Genomic DNA, 13,645 nt, shown 5'->3' on the forward strand with positions numbered 1-13,645 from the left:
AAACTATGACATTATTCACATATTAAAAAAGGCAAAATAGGCAGGATAGAAAATTTTGATGCTGAAGATGAAAAGAAAATTATTACCTTTCAGTGGACTTTTCAGGAAAAGTTCTGCAAAGGATTGGAACTGAAATCTTAGAATCTTAGAATCTGTGGAAGGAAAGGAATGGCAAGGTGAATTAAGGAAATATGTTTGGAAAAGAGGTAACGGAATATCACGTTTTGTGCTAGATAATTCTATAGAATTCTCTTTCTTTGGTTTTTAATAAATAAAGTGCTCATATCCTCCCTCTCAATATGGTATGCACACTAATTTATTGTCTCAAGAGAGATTTAGAGTTTTTTCAAACTAACTCTTTTGTAGAGATTTTTCTAACTAACTTTTGTCCTGGAGCCTTTGGGGAAAAAATGATAATGCAAAAAATAATTATTCTAGATTATGTCTAAGTCTGTAGTCATGGGGCAGGACAATGTAAGTATAGAGATCAAAAAAGTAAACATTGGTACTAGGCATTTTTACTACTCTCTGGCAAATGGTATACAAAATTGTCAATATGTCTGCATATCTTTTTAATTTTAAGATCATATAATTTAAAAATTAACATATTTTTATATTTCACTTAGGAAAACAATAGTAACTTTTTGTGGACCTTAACATAATGGCTAGAGAAGTTTTCTTGTTGTCTCATTAACATGCTGAGAGATCACAGAAATAAAACATATGAGCAAAATGTCAGAAGCCTATATTAATTCTAAGCTAACTAGAGTATTAATAAAAGAATGAGCATTACTAATATTAGAGTCATCATGTTTTGATACATCAGTAAAATAGTTGGTCGTTAATAAAATGTTTTATTGGGTAGAGGGACTAGATACACTCCCTTTCAAAAATACTTTAAGACATCCAATATTTCATTATTGATTTTTGTTGGAGTAGCTCAGCTGTTAAAGATTCCACCTGCAATGCAGGAGACCCCAGTTTGATTCCTGGGTCAGGAAGATCCACTGGAGAAAGGATAGGTTACCCCCTCCAGTATTACTGGGCTCCCCTTGTGGCCCAGCTGGTAAAGAATCCACCTGCAATGCAGGAGACCTGGGTTTGATCCCTGGGTTGGGAAGATCCCCTGGAGTCAGGAAAAGTTACCCACTCCAGTATTCTGGCCTGGAGAATTCCATGGACTATATAGTCCATGGGGTCACAAATAGTCAGACACGACTGAATGACTTTCACTTTCACGGGAATATTTTTAAAATACCATCTCCACTTAGTAGGAATGACAGAAAAACTATGCAGAAAGAAACTATAGTTTTATATTCTGGTATGATCCATTTTGTCAATGTTAATTACTGTTTGTCAGACTGAGTTTTACTCTGTGACCTTTGAGCAGAAGGAGCAAAACTCTTTCTGCTTCCATTGTAGTTTATTTGCCCAAAAGCTTCCAGCAGTCTGCAACTGTGTGGCTGGATCAAGTGTACTGTTTCATGGTTCATGAATCATTTTTTGAAATCAGGTAAGTAATATGAAACTTCTCTGAAACTGAATGGTGATTGGGAACTCTATGATATTGTCATTACTATTATTTCCTTATTATTATCTTCTTACTATCAGTTCAGTTCAGCTCAGTTGCTCAGTCGTATCCGACTCTATGCGACCCCATAAACTGCAGTACACCAGGCCTCCCTGTCCATCACCAACTCCTGGAGTTCACTCAAACTCATGTCCATCGAGTTGGTGATGCCATCCAGCCATCTCATCCTCTGTCGTCCCCTTTTCCTCCTGCCCCCAATCCCTCCCAGCATCAGAGTCCTTTCCAATTAGTCAGCTCTTCGCATGAGGTGGCCAAAATACTGGAGTTTCAGTTTTAGCATCATTCCTTCCAAAGAACACCCAGGACTGGTATCCTTTAGAATGGCCTGGTTGGAACTCCTTGCAGTCCAATGGACTCTCAAGAGTCTTCTCCAACACCACAGTTCAAAAGCATCAATTCTTCAGCACTCAGCTTTCTTCACAGTCCAACTCTCACATCCATACATGACTACTAGAAAAACCATAGTCTTGACTAGATGGACCTTTGTTGGCAAAGTAATGTCCCTGCTTTTGAATATGCTATCTAGGATGGTCATAACTTTGCTTCCAAGGAGTAAGCGTCTTTTAATTTCATGGCTGCATTCACCATCTGCAATGATTTTGAAGCGCCAAAAAATAAAGTCTGACACTTGTCCACTGTTTCCCCATCTATTTGCAATGAAGTAATGGGACCAGATGCCATGATCTTAGTTTCCTGAATGTTGAGCTTTAAGCCAACTATATACATATAAATCTTCCCTCAAGACATCCAAAAATCATCCTTTCTAAAAAAAAAAGAAAAAAAAAAAAAACAGATGGAGCTAAGAATTCTCTTGTTCTGATCTCAGTTTTGTCTGTCTTACTGAGAAACTTTTGTGACCAGAATAAGCACATCCTGACATTTGCTTTTGTGTCTCTCTCATGCATAAAGGCCAAGTTAAGAGTGAAAATAATGGTAGATCAAAGTTCCACCATGCCAATGAAAGTTTTAAATTACCATTTTCCTGTACTTTTCATTTCTCTAAATACATTTTATAAAATACATTCACCAAAACATAATATCTCAGGACATTAACAGATAACATACAACAAGCAGTTCTGTGGTTTAAAAATGTACTTACATTACTATATGTAAAATAGATACCCAATGGAAATTTGCTGTATGGCTCAAGAAATTCAAACAGGGGCTCTATATTACCCTAGGGGGTGGATGGGGAGGGAGATGGGAAGGAGGCTCAACAGGGAGGGGATATATGTATACCTATGGCTGATTCCTGTTGAGATTTGACAGAAAATAACAAAATTCTGTAAAGCAATTATCCTTCAATAAAATAATAAATTTAAAAATCTATTAGATTCAAGTAGTTATATAAGCATAGTAATAATAGTTCTGTTAACTAGAATTTATTCACAGTTTCAAGAAAAAAGTTAGCCTGTAAATAGCTTTGAAATATTTTCGCAGTCTTTACATTTCACAGGTGAAGAATCAGAATTTTAGAGCCTTTAAATAAATGTTGAAAGTCACATAATTAGTAGTAGAACCAAGGCTTAAATCAAGGTTTTTCTACTCACTTTAAAACTTATTTTATATTAAAAGATAGTTCATAAAGGCAGAGGAACCAGAGATCAAATTGCCAATATCTGTTGGATCATGGAAAAAGCAAGAGAATTCCAGAAAAACATCAATTTTGCTTTATTGACTATGCCAAAGCCTTTGACTGTGTGGATCACAATAAACTGTGGAAAATTCTGAAAGAGATGAGAATGCCAGACCACCTGACTTACCTCTTGAGAAACCTGTATGGCAGGTCAGGAAGCAACATGGAACAATAGACTGGTTCCAAATAAGACAAGGATTACGTCAAGGTTGTGTATTGTCACCCTGCTTATTTAACTTATATGCAGAGTACATCATGAGAAATGCTGGGATGGATGAAACACAAGCTGGAATCAAGACTGTCATGGAAATATCAATAACCTCAGATATGCAGATGACACCACCCTTATGGCAGAAAGTGAAGAGGAACTAAAAAAATCTCTTGATGAAAGTGAAAGAGGAGAGTGAAAAAGTTGGCTTAAAGCTCAACATTCAGAAAACTAAGATCATGGCATCTGGTCCCATCACTTCATGGCAAATAGATGAGGAAAGCAGTAGAAAAGTGTTAGACTTTATCTTTTTGGGCTCCAAAATCATTGCAAATGGTGACTGTAGCCATGAAATTAGAAGACGCTTACTCCTTGGAAGGAAAGTTATGATCAACCTAAAAAGCATATTCAAAAGCAGAGACATTACTTTGCCAACAAAGCTCCACCTAGTCAAGGCAATGGTTTTCCCAGTGGTCATGTATGTATGTGAGAGTTGGACTGTGAAGAAAGCTGAGTGCCGAAGAATTGATGCTTTTGAACTGTGGTGTTGGAGAAGACTCTTGAGAGTCCCTTTGACAGCAAGGAGATCCAACCAGTCTATCCTAAATGAGATCAGTCCTGGGTGTTCATTGGAAGGACTGATGCTAAAGCTTATACTCCAATACTTTGGCCACCTCATACGAAGTGTTGACTCATTGGAAAAGACCCTGATGCTGGGAGGGATTGGGGGCAGGAGGGAAAGGGGACGACAGAGGATGAGATGGCTGGATGGCATCATCGAGTAGATGGACATGAGTTTGAGTGAACTCTGGGAGTTGGTGATGGACAGTGAGGCCTGGCATGCTCCAATACATGGGGTCACAAAGATTCAGACATGACTGAGTGACTGAACTGAACTAATTGAACTTATTCTTTACTCCAAAGTGGCTCAGAGTCATTGCCATATTAACATGTTACTGTTTTATATGCTGTATTATTCAGGGTTTTAAAGAAAAGCAAAACTAATGTGTGTGTGTGTTTGTGTGTGTGTAAACACAGAGGAACCAGAGATCTAATTGGCAACATCCGATGGATCATCAAAAAAGCAAGAGAGTTCCAGAAACACATATATTTCTGCTTTATTGACTATGCCAAAGGCTTCGACTGTGTGGATCACAAAAACTGTGGAAAATTCTGAAAGAGATGGGAATACCAGACCACCTAACCTGCTTCTTGAGAAATCTGTATGCAGGTCAGGAAGCAACAGTTAGAACTGGACAGGGAACAACAGACTGGTTCCAAATAGGAAAAGGAGTGCATCAAGGCTGTATATTGTCACCCTGCTTATTTAACTTATATACAGAGTACATCATGAGAAATGCTGAGCTGGAGGAAACACAAGCTGGAGTCAAGATTGCTGGGAGAAATATCAATAATCTCAGATATGCAGATGACACCACCCTTATGACAGAAAGTAAAGAGGAACTTTCACTTTTCAGCCTTTTTCATCAAAGGCTTTTTGATAAAAGTGAAAGAGGAGAGTGAAAAAGTTGGCTTAAAGCTCAACATTCAGAAAACGAAGATCATGGCATCTGGCCCCATCAGTTCATGGCAAATAAATGGGGAAACAGTGGAAATAGTGTTAGACTTTATTTTTGGGGTCTGCAAAATCACTGCCGATGGTGATTACAGCCATGAAATTAAAAGGTGCTTACTCCTTGGAAGGAAAATTATGAGCAACCTAGACAGCATATGCAGAAGCAGAGACACTACATTGCCAACAAAGGTCCGTCTACTCAAGGCTATGGTTTTTCCAGTAGTCATGTATGGATGTGAGAGTTGGACGGTGAAGAAAGCTGAGTGCCGAAGAATTGATGCTTTTGAACTGTGGTGTTGGAGAAGACTCTTGAAAGTCCCTTGGACTGCAAGGACATACAACCAGTCTATCCTAAAGGAAATCAGTTCTGGATGTTCTTTGGAAGGAATGAAGATAAAGCTGAGACTCCAGTACTTTGGCCACCTCATGCAAAGAGTTGAGTCATTGGAAAAGTCTCTGATGCTGGGAGGGATTAGGGGCAATAAGAGAAGGGGACGACAGAGGATGAGATGGCTAGATGGCATCACTAACTCGATGGACGTGAGTTTGAGTGAACTCCAGGAGTTGGTGATGGACAGTGAGGCCTGGGGTGCTGCAATTCACGGGGTCACAAAGAGTCAGACAAGATGAGTGAGTGACTGAAGTGAACTGAACTGAAACCTCTCTCATATATATATGCATATATAATATTATATATAAAATTATATATATATAACTCGTGTATAAATATCATATATATATACACGCACACACGTTTATATAAATATCCCAGATGGATGGGTCAACTTATTACAAGGAATTTATTCACATGATTATGGAGGCTGAGATCCAAGATCTTCAGTTGGAATTAACAAGCTGGAGACACAGGAGAGCTGATGGTATGTGAGTGAAAGTCACTCAGTCATGTCTGACTCTTAGGGACCCCATGGACTGCAGCCAGCCAGGCTCCTCTGTCCATGTAATTCTCCAGGCAAGAATATTGGAGTGGGTTGCCATTCTCTTCTCCAGGGGATCTTCCCAACCCCCAGATCGAATCCAGGTCTCCCACATTGCAGACAGATTCTTAACCATCTGAGCCACAAGGGAAGCTTAAGAATGCTGACTGTATTAGTTCAGTTCAGTCACTCGGTCATGTCTGACTCTTTGCCACCTGATGGACTGCAGCACACTTGGCCTCCCTGTCCATCACCAACTCCTGGAATTTACTCGAACTCATGTCCATTGAGTTGGTGATGCCATCCAACCATCTCATCCTTTGTCGGCCATTACCCTCCCACTGACTGTATAGTTCTAATTGATTCCAAAGGCCTGAGAACCATAAAAACCAATGGTGCAATTTCTAGCCCCCAAACCAATAGGCTTAAGGCCTTAAAGAGACACTTTTTCAGATTGATTCTGAAGGCAGGAAAAAGACCAGTATCCCAGCTCATCAGTTCCTTTTGCTTAGGCTTTTTGTTCTGTCCAGTTCAACTGATTGAATGAGGCCCCCTCACATCAGGGAGGAAAATATGCTTTCTTTAGTTTACTGATTCAAATGTTAATCTCCTACAGAAACACCCTCACAGAACACTCAGAACACTGTTTGATAAAAAGTCTGAGCATCCCATAGCCCAGTTACACTGATCAAAAAAATTAACCATCATACATTCTGATATGTAAAACTTGGAACTGAAATAAGCCAAGGAAATGAATATTTTCTAAACATTTTTATAAAGAATTCCAATCCTTTGAAAAGTATATCTCGGAAACAATGTGCCATAGAATATCACTGAGATTTGTTAGTCAAGATTTTGAAGATTTACTGAATTATATCACAGTCTTTATATAATCTTTGTAAAGTTTTGTTCTTTCATTTATTTTTGAATCAATTAACCCTGAGAAAGCAACAACCTTAACAGACCTACTGGAATGGAGGGGATTTTTCTTTTAAGTAATTCTGGTAGATTGCTGTAATAATAATCTCAAATTTGTATATACCTCTGTGTACTAATGATCTTGATTCCCTCACATACTGACACTAGATTTGGCCTTGTCATTTTCTTTGAACAATGAAGCAGCAGCAATGAAACTTAAGCAAAGATCTGAAATGTGCTTGATCATTAAGGTTTTTCTTTTCTGACTTTGAAAATTTGTTAGATGAGAAGGCCATGGCTAAATTTTCCCCAACACTTCAGCTGACAGACAGCCAACCTTCAGAGCTGTTGACATCGAGCTGATAATAAGTTGACTACAGACTCTTGAGTAAGCCTGGCCTAATCATCAGAATAACCACCCAGCTAAATTCAGTCCAAGCTGCTGAACTGTAGAAGCAACCATGTTATTTTAAGCCACTAAGTCTTGGAGGAGGGAGGGGAGAATTTTTACTAAGAGTCTTGAGTCAAAAGACCTAGTTTTACCTACCATGTTTGGGCTGTGTGACTCAGCCCATGAAAACCTTAGCTTCCTCTTCTTTAAAGTTAAGACAGTAATAAAATATATTAAATAATTTTGTTTTAATAGTTATTTAATGGATGATGAATTCTGGAACTATTTTATAAACTATAAACACTGTATATATGAGTTATTACTATTTTATATGAAATTTTATCAGTTATTTTTATTAATCATAACGCTAGCTATGATTGGTATAATTTGTATGATGTTATTTAATGCCTGATCAATCGAGTGTTCAACAGCTATAAAGATTATTTTGTCTTTTGGCCAGCTCTATATGGACCTGGTTCCAAGGTTAAGGCAGAAAAAAGGTTGAGAACGGATATATGACCAGAATTTTGTGTGGCTTGTTCAATGAGCCCCTTATGTTAGTCACATATTTTGTTGGACATCTTCAGAAAGCCCAGGACATGTAGAAATCCTTGTACAAAACTCTCACATCAGGCCTTGTTAGGCCCTTTATTATTTAGGAGAAAAATGGGGCCAATATGACCTGTCTCAGGCAACCTATAATGAAGAGCCTCTGTCCTTATGTTTCTTGATTTTTCTCTGCTTCAGTTTCTTCTTCTACTATAGCATGAAATCAATAGTAACTACTGCATAGGATCATTATGACTAGTAAGTAAATTAATGCTTATTATTAAGTGTTCTAAACCATACCAGTAACATTATAAGTACTTAATAATAGACACTGCAAATATTCAAGAAGTAGATAGCTGTCAGTACTCTTCCTATTATTGTGAAATAATAGTACTATTATACTGTTGCACTCATCTCACATGCTAGTAGTAATGCTCAAAATTCTCCAAGCCAGGCTTCAGCAATACGTGAACCATGAACTTCCAGATGTTCAAGTTGGTTTTAGAAAAGGGAGAGGAACCAGAGATCAAATTGCCAACATTTGCTGGATCATCAAAAAAGCAAGAGAGTTCCAGAAAAAACATCTGCTTTATTGACTTTGACAAAGCCTTTGACTATGTGGATGACAATAAACTGTGGAAAATTCTGAAAGAGATGGGAATAGCAGACCACCTGACCTGCCTCTTAAGAAATTCTTATCCAGGTCAGGAAGCAACAGTTAGAACTGGACATGGAACAACAGACTGGTTCCAAATAGGAAAAGGAGTACATCAAGGCTGTATATTGTCACCCTGCTTATTTAACTTCTATGCAGAGTACATCATGAGAAATGCTGGTATGGATGAAGCACAAGCTGAAATCAAGATTGTCATGAGAAATATCAATAACCTCAGATATGCAGATGACACCACCCTTATGGCAGAAAGTGAAGAGGAACTAAAAAGCCTCTTGTTGAAGGTGAAAGATGAGAGTGAGAGAGTTGGCTTAAAGCTCAACATTCAGAAAACTAAGATCATGGCATCTGTTCCCATCACTTCATGGCAGATAGATGGGGAAACAGTGGAAACAGTGTCAGACTTTATTTTTCTGGGCTCCAAAATCACTGCAGATGGTGACTGCAGCCATGAAATTAAAAGATGCTTACTCCTTGGAAGGAAAGTTATGACCAACCTAGAGAGCATGTTAAAAAGCAGAGACAAGCCAGAAAGCAAAACACCAATACAGTATACTAACACACATATATGGAATTTAGAAAGATGACAATGATGACCCTGTATGCAAGACAGCAAAAAAGACACAGATGTGTATAGCAGATTTTGGACTCAGAGGGAGAGGGAGAGGGTGGGATGATTTGGGAGAATGGCATTGAAACATGTATACTATCATGTAAGAATCGAATCGCCAGTCTATATCCAATGCAGGATACAGCATGCTTGGGGCTGGTGCACGGGGATGACCCAGAGGGATGTGTGGGGAGGGAGGTGGGAGGGGGGTTCATGTTTGGGATCGCATGTACACCCGTGGTGGATTCATGTCAATGTATGGCAAAACCAATACAGTATTGTAAATTAAAATAAAGTAAAAATTAAAATTAAAATTAAAAAAAACCTCAACATTCAGAAAATGAAAAAAAAAAAAAAAGCAGAGACACTTTGTCAACAAAGGTCCATCTAGTCAAAGCTATGGTTTTCTATGGTTTTTCCAGTGGCCATGTATGGATATGAGAGTTGGACTATAAAGAAAGCTGAGCACCAAAGAATTGATGTTTTTGAACTCTGATGTTGGAAAAGACGCTTGAGAGTCCCTTGGACTGCAAGGAGGTCCAACCAGTCCATCATAAAGGAGATCATTCCTGAGCATTCATTGGAAGGACTGATGTTGAAGCTGAAACTCCAATATTTTGGCCACCTGATGTGAAGAGCTGACTCATTTCGAAAGACCCTGATGCTGGAAAAGACTGAAGGCAGGAGGAGAAGGGAACAACTGAGGATGAGATGGTTAGATGGCATCACCGACTCAATGGACATGAGTTTGGGTAAACTCCGGGAGTTGGTGATTGACAGGGAGGCCTAACGTGCTGCAGTTCATGGGGTCACAAACAGTCGGACAGACTGTGCAGCTGAACTGAACTGTTACTATTTTGTTACATTGTTGCTCTTTGGACTTTTCAGTGTGCAATTTTTCTTATTTTTTCTTATTTTTCTTATTTTCTTATTTTTTTAAGTACACATAGAAAGAAAGAAAAACAAAGTGGAGTCTCACAGTCATGTCCGACTCTTTGAGACCCCATGGACTTTAGCCTACCAGGCTGCTCCTTCTGTGGGATTTTCCACGCAATAGTACTGGAGTGGGCTTCCGTTTCCTTCTCCAGCGATCTCCCCAACCCAGGGATCAAACCCAGGTCTCCCGCATTGTAGACAGATGCTTTACCATTTGAGCCACCAGGGAAGTCTAAAAAGCAATTATAAATGTGCAAATATTCCAGGTTGATCATCTTCTGACAACTTTTATCAGCAGCCACATCATATTCACCTGTTGAAACATAATCCTAAAATAATAGTCTTAGGAGGTAGGGACATTAGGATGATTAAATCAGGAGGGTAGAGCCCTCATAAATGAATGAGACTAGCAACGTTGTAAAAGAGACACTAGAGAGCAACCTTGTCCCTTCCACCATGGAGGACACAGTGAGAAATGGTACTCTGTAACTTGAAAGAGGGCATTCTCTAGAACCTGACCATGCTGATACCCTGAGTTTGAACTTCCAGCCCTCAGAACTATGAGAAATACATTTCTGTTCTTTATAAGCCCCTTGGTCTGTGTCATTTTGTTACAACAGCCCGGATGAACTAAGATATTATGAACGTTATCTTTAGATAAATTAAGTCAATACATTTTTGTGTAAGTTATTGTAATTATAGGAATAAACATGGGACTTCATTAATTCTAAAATCATGAACATGCTTCCATCATGGCTAATGTTAGCAAAATATCTAAAAATGTTTACATTGTGCTCTTTTCACCTTTTGTATTTGCTTTCTATTGCTAAGTAACAAATTACCACAAACACATAGGTACAAAACAACATATATTAATTATCCATGGCTGAAAAAGCTGGGTATGATCTAGTTAAGACCTCTGTTCAAGGTCTCACCAGGCTGAAATCAAGATGTTGGTTATTATTTTGTTTTCTTGTATTATTCAAAATTCTCTTCTGATCTTACTGGTTGTTGGCAGATTTTAGTTTCCAAAAACTATAGTTCTGAAATCCCCATTTTCCTTCTGCATATTAACAAGAGTTCACCCTCAATTTTGGAGACCACCTTCAATTTCATGCCATGTAGTCTCCTCAATTGGCAGTTCAAATGTGAATTTTGCTTCTTGAAGGCCAGCAAGAAAAATTTCTCCTGCTTCAAATATTTTTAGCCCCCTTTTTAATGGCCCACATGTTTAAACTGGTTGAACCAGAATAATCTCTCTGTTGATTACCTCAAAGTCACTGGTTAGGAATTCTAATTACATCTTTAAAATCTCTTTGCCATATAATGTAACAATCACAGGAGTGATATTTCACAAGTACCTTTCAAAAGAAAGAGATGTTATACAGGATATGTATACCATGTTCGTGAGAATGCTGGGGATCAATTTAGTAAATTGAATGTTTATGATAGCTGCTAAACAGCAAACTCTCAAATGTTCAAGAACAAAACTTTAGCTTTTAACATGAACTCAGAAGTTGCTACCTATAATGATCATGTACAATGTTAACTGACAATAACAATTAAAGGTTATTTGCTCCAAGTACATATATAAAATTATTAGCATTGTGCTGAGCTGTCTAAATAGCTACAGATGTTTATTATGAGAGTCAGAAATTATGCTTTTGAACTGTGGTGCTGGAGAAGACTCTTGAGAGTCTCTTGATAGCAAAACCAAACCAGTCAATCCTAAATGAAATCAGCCCTGAATATTCATTGGAAGGACTGATGCTGAAGCTCTGATATTTTGACCAAATGATGTGCAGCTAACTCATTGGAAAAGACCCTAATCCTGGGAAAAATGGAAGACAAAAGGAGAAGAGGGCGACAGAGGATGAGATGACTGGAAGGCATCATCAACTCAATGGACATGAGTATGAGCAAACCCCAGGAAATAGTGGAGGACAGGGAAGCCTGGTGTGCTGCAGTCCATAAGGTTGCAGAAAGTCAAACATGATGACTGAACAACAAAGGTAAATATTTTGCTACTTAAATCTTTAAAAGAAAACTATGAGACTGCAGATTTTAGGTCTGGCATGAAAATAGATTTTCCGTTGTCACTTTCAATCTTAAAATAAGAAAAATCTGAATAAATGAAAGACCAATAATTTTTAACTTATCAGAGAATGGTGGTTTCAGGACAAATTACCATCCCAAAAGTTAGAAGAGAAAATACAGTCACAGTGCCTAGATAAGTTTAGCTAGAACAGAAGCTGCTAGAGCCACAAATAGGTAAGAACACATACATGATGAAGAGAGTAAGAAATTTCTTGAAGCTGCAGTCTGAGGGAGTTATCCCCAGTTTCATAGATTTTATCATCTGTAAAAGGGTAAAATCTGTACTAGATTCTATACTAGGATCTCATAGTGAAGAATCAAGCAAGCTTTTATTGTGGTTCTAGCAGGAGGAGGAAAAGAGTGCTTGGGAAATATGCTAAGATAATTCTCTATAACAAATATTTACTTTCCAGAGGAAAGACTTTGCCAGAGTCTTTTTCTAGCTATGGGTTTCCCAAGTGGTACTAATGGTAAAGAATCCACCTGACAATGCAGGAGACATAAGAAACAGGGATTTGATCTCTGGGTCCAGAGGGTCACCTGAAGGATGGCATGGCAATCCACTCCAGTATTCTTGCCTGGAGAATTCCATGGACAGAGGAGCCCAGTGGGCGACAGTCCATATAGGATTGAAAAGAGCTGGACATGACTGAAGTGACTTAGAACACATACATGCATCCCAGTTACAGGAGAGAACTCTTCTCATTCCCCAAAGCTTTCCTTTCTCAACTAAGGTGGGGCTAATGCTATATACTGGAAAACACTTGTGAGAGCACTAGCCTAGAGATACAGGCCCAAGAAAGGACTGCAGTTTAATCAGAAGGTGACAGAACATTTCCCTCCTCACCTCCATGCCACCATACCAACCAGGTTATATTATATTAAAAGGAAATTACCACTGATCAATGTAGCCCCTTTCTGAAGAGGAATACTTAAGAGAGTTTAAAGTCAAAAGCAGAAAACAAAACAAGATACATTAAGTTTGGGCAAAACTAAGTTAGGTTTCAGGCCATGAATTTTAAATCATTATAAGTAGGCTCAAACATAACTTTATTAATCAAAACAGAAACCTTTATAATAAACACATTTTTGCCAAAGAGAAGTAAGTTTGTTTATCCTGAAGCATTAAAATCATGCTTCAGGATTTGATTAACTCTTGGAAAGTATTTTCTGCCTCCTGATGGTTGAGGAAGCATTTCCCTGCAAAAAGTCATCAAGATGCTTGAAAAAGTGGTAGTCATCTGGTGAGAGGCAAGGTGAATATGGTGGATAAAGCAAAATTTCATAGCCTGATTCGTTCAACTTTTGAAGCATTGGTTGTGCGATGTGTGGTCAGGCATTGTCCTGCAGAAGAATTGGACCCTTTCTGTTGACTGATGCCAGCTGCAAGTGTTGCAGTTTTTGGTGCCTCTCATTGATTTGCTGAGCATCCTTCTCAGACATTATACTTTCATCAGTATTCAGAAAGCTATAGTGGATCAAACCAGCAGCAAACCAAACAGTAATCATCACCTTTTTTTTGGTG

The sequence above is a fragment of the Capricornis sumatraensis genome, chromosome 7 (genome assembly GCF_032405125.1).
Source record: "Capricornis sumatraensis isolate serow.1 chromosome 7, serow.2, whole genome shotgun sequence".
NCBI classification, from domain to species: domain Eukaryota; kingdom Metazoa; phylum Chordata; class Mammalia; order Artiodactyla; family Bovidae; genus Capricornis; species Capricornis sumatraensis.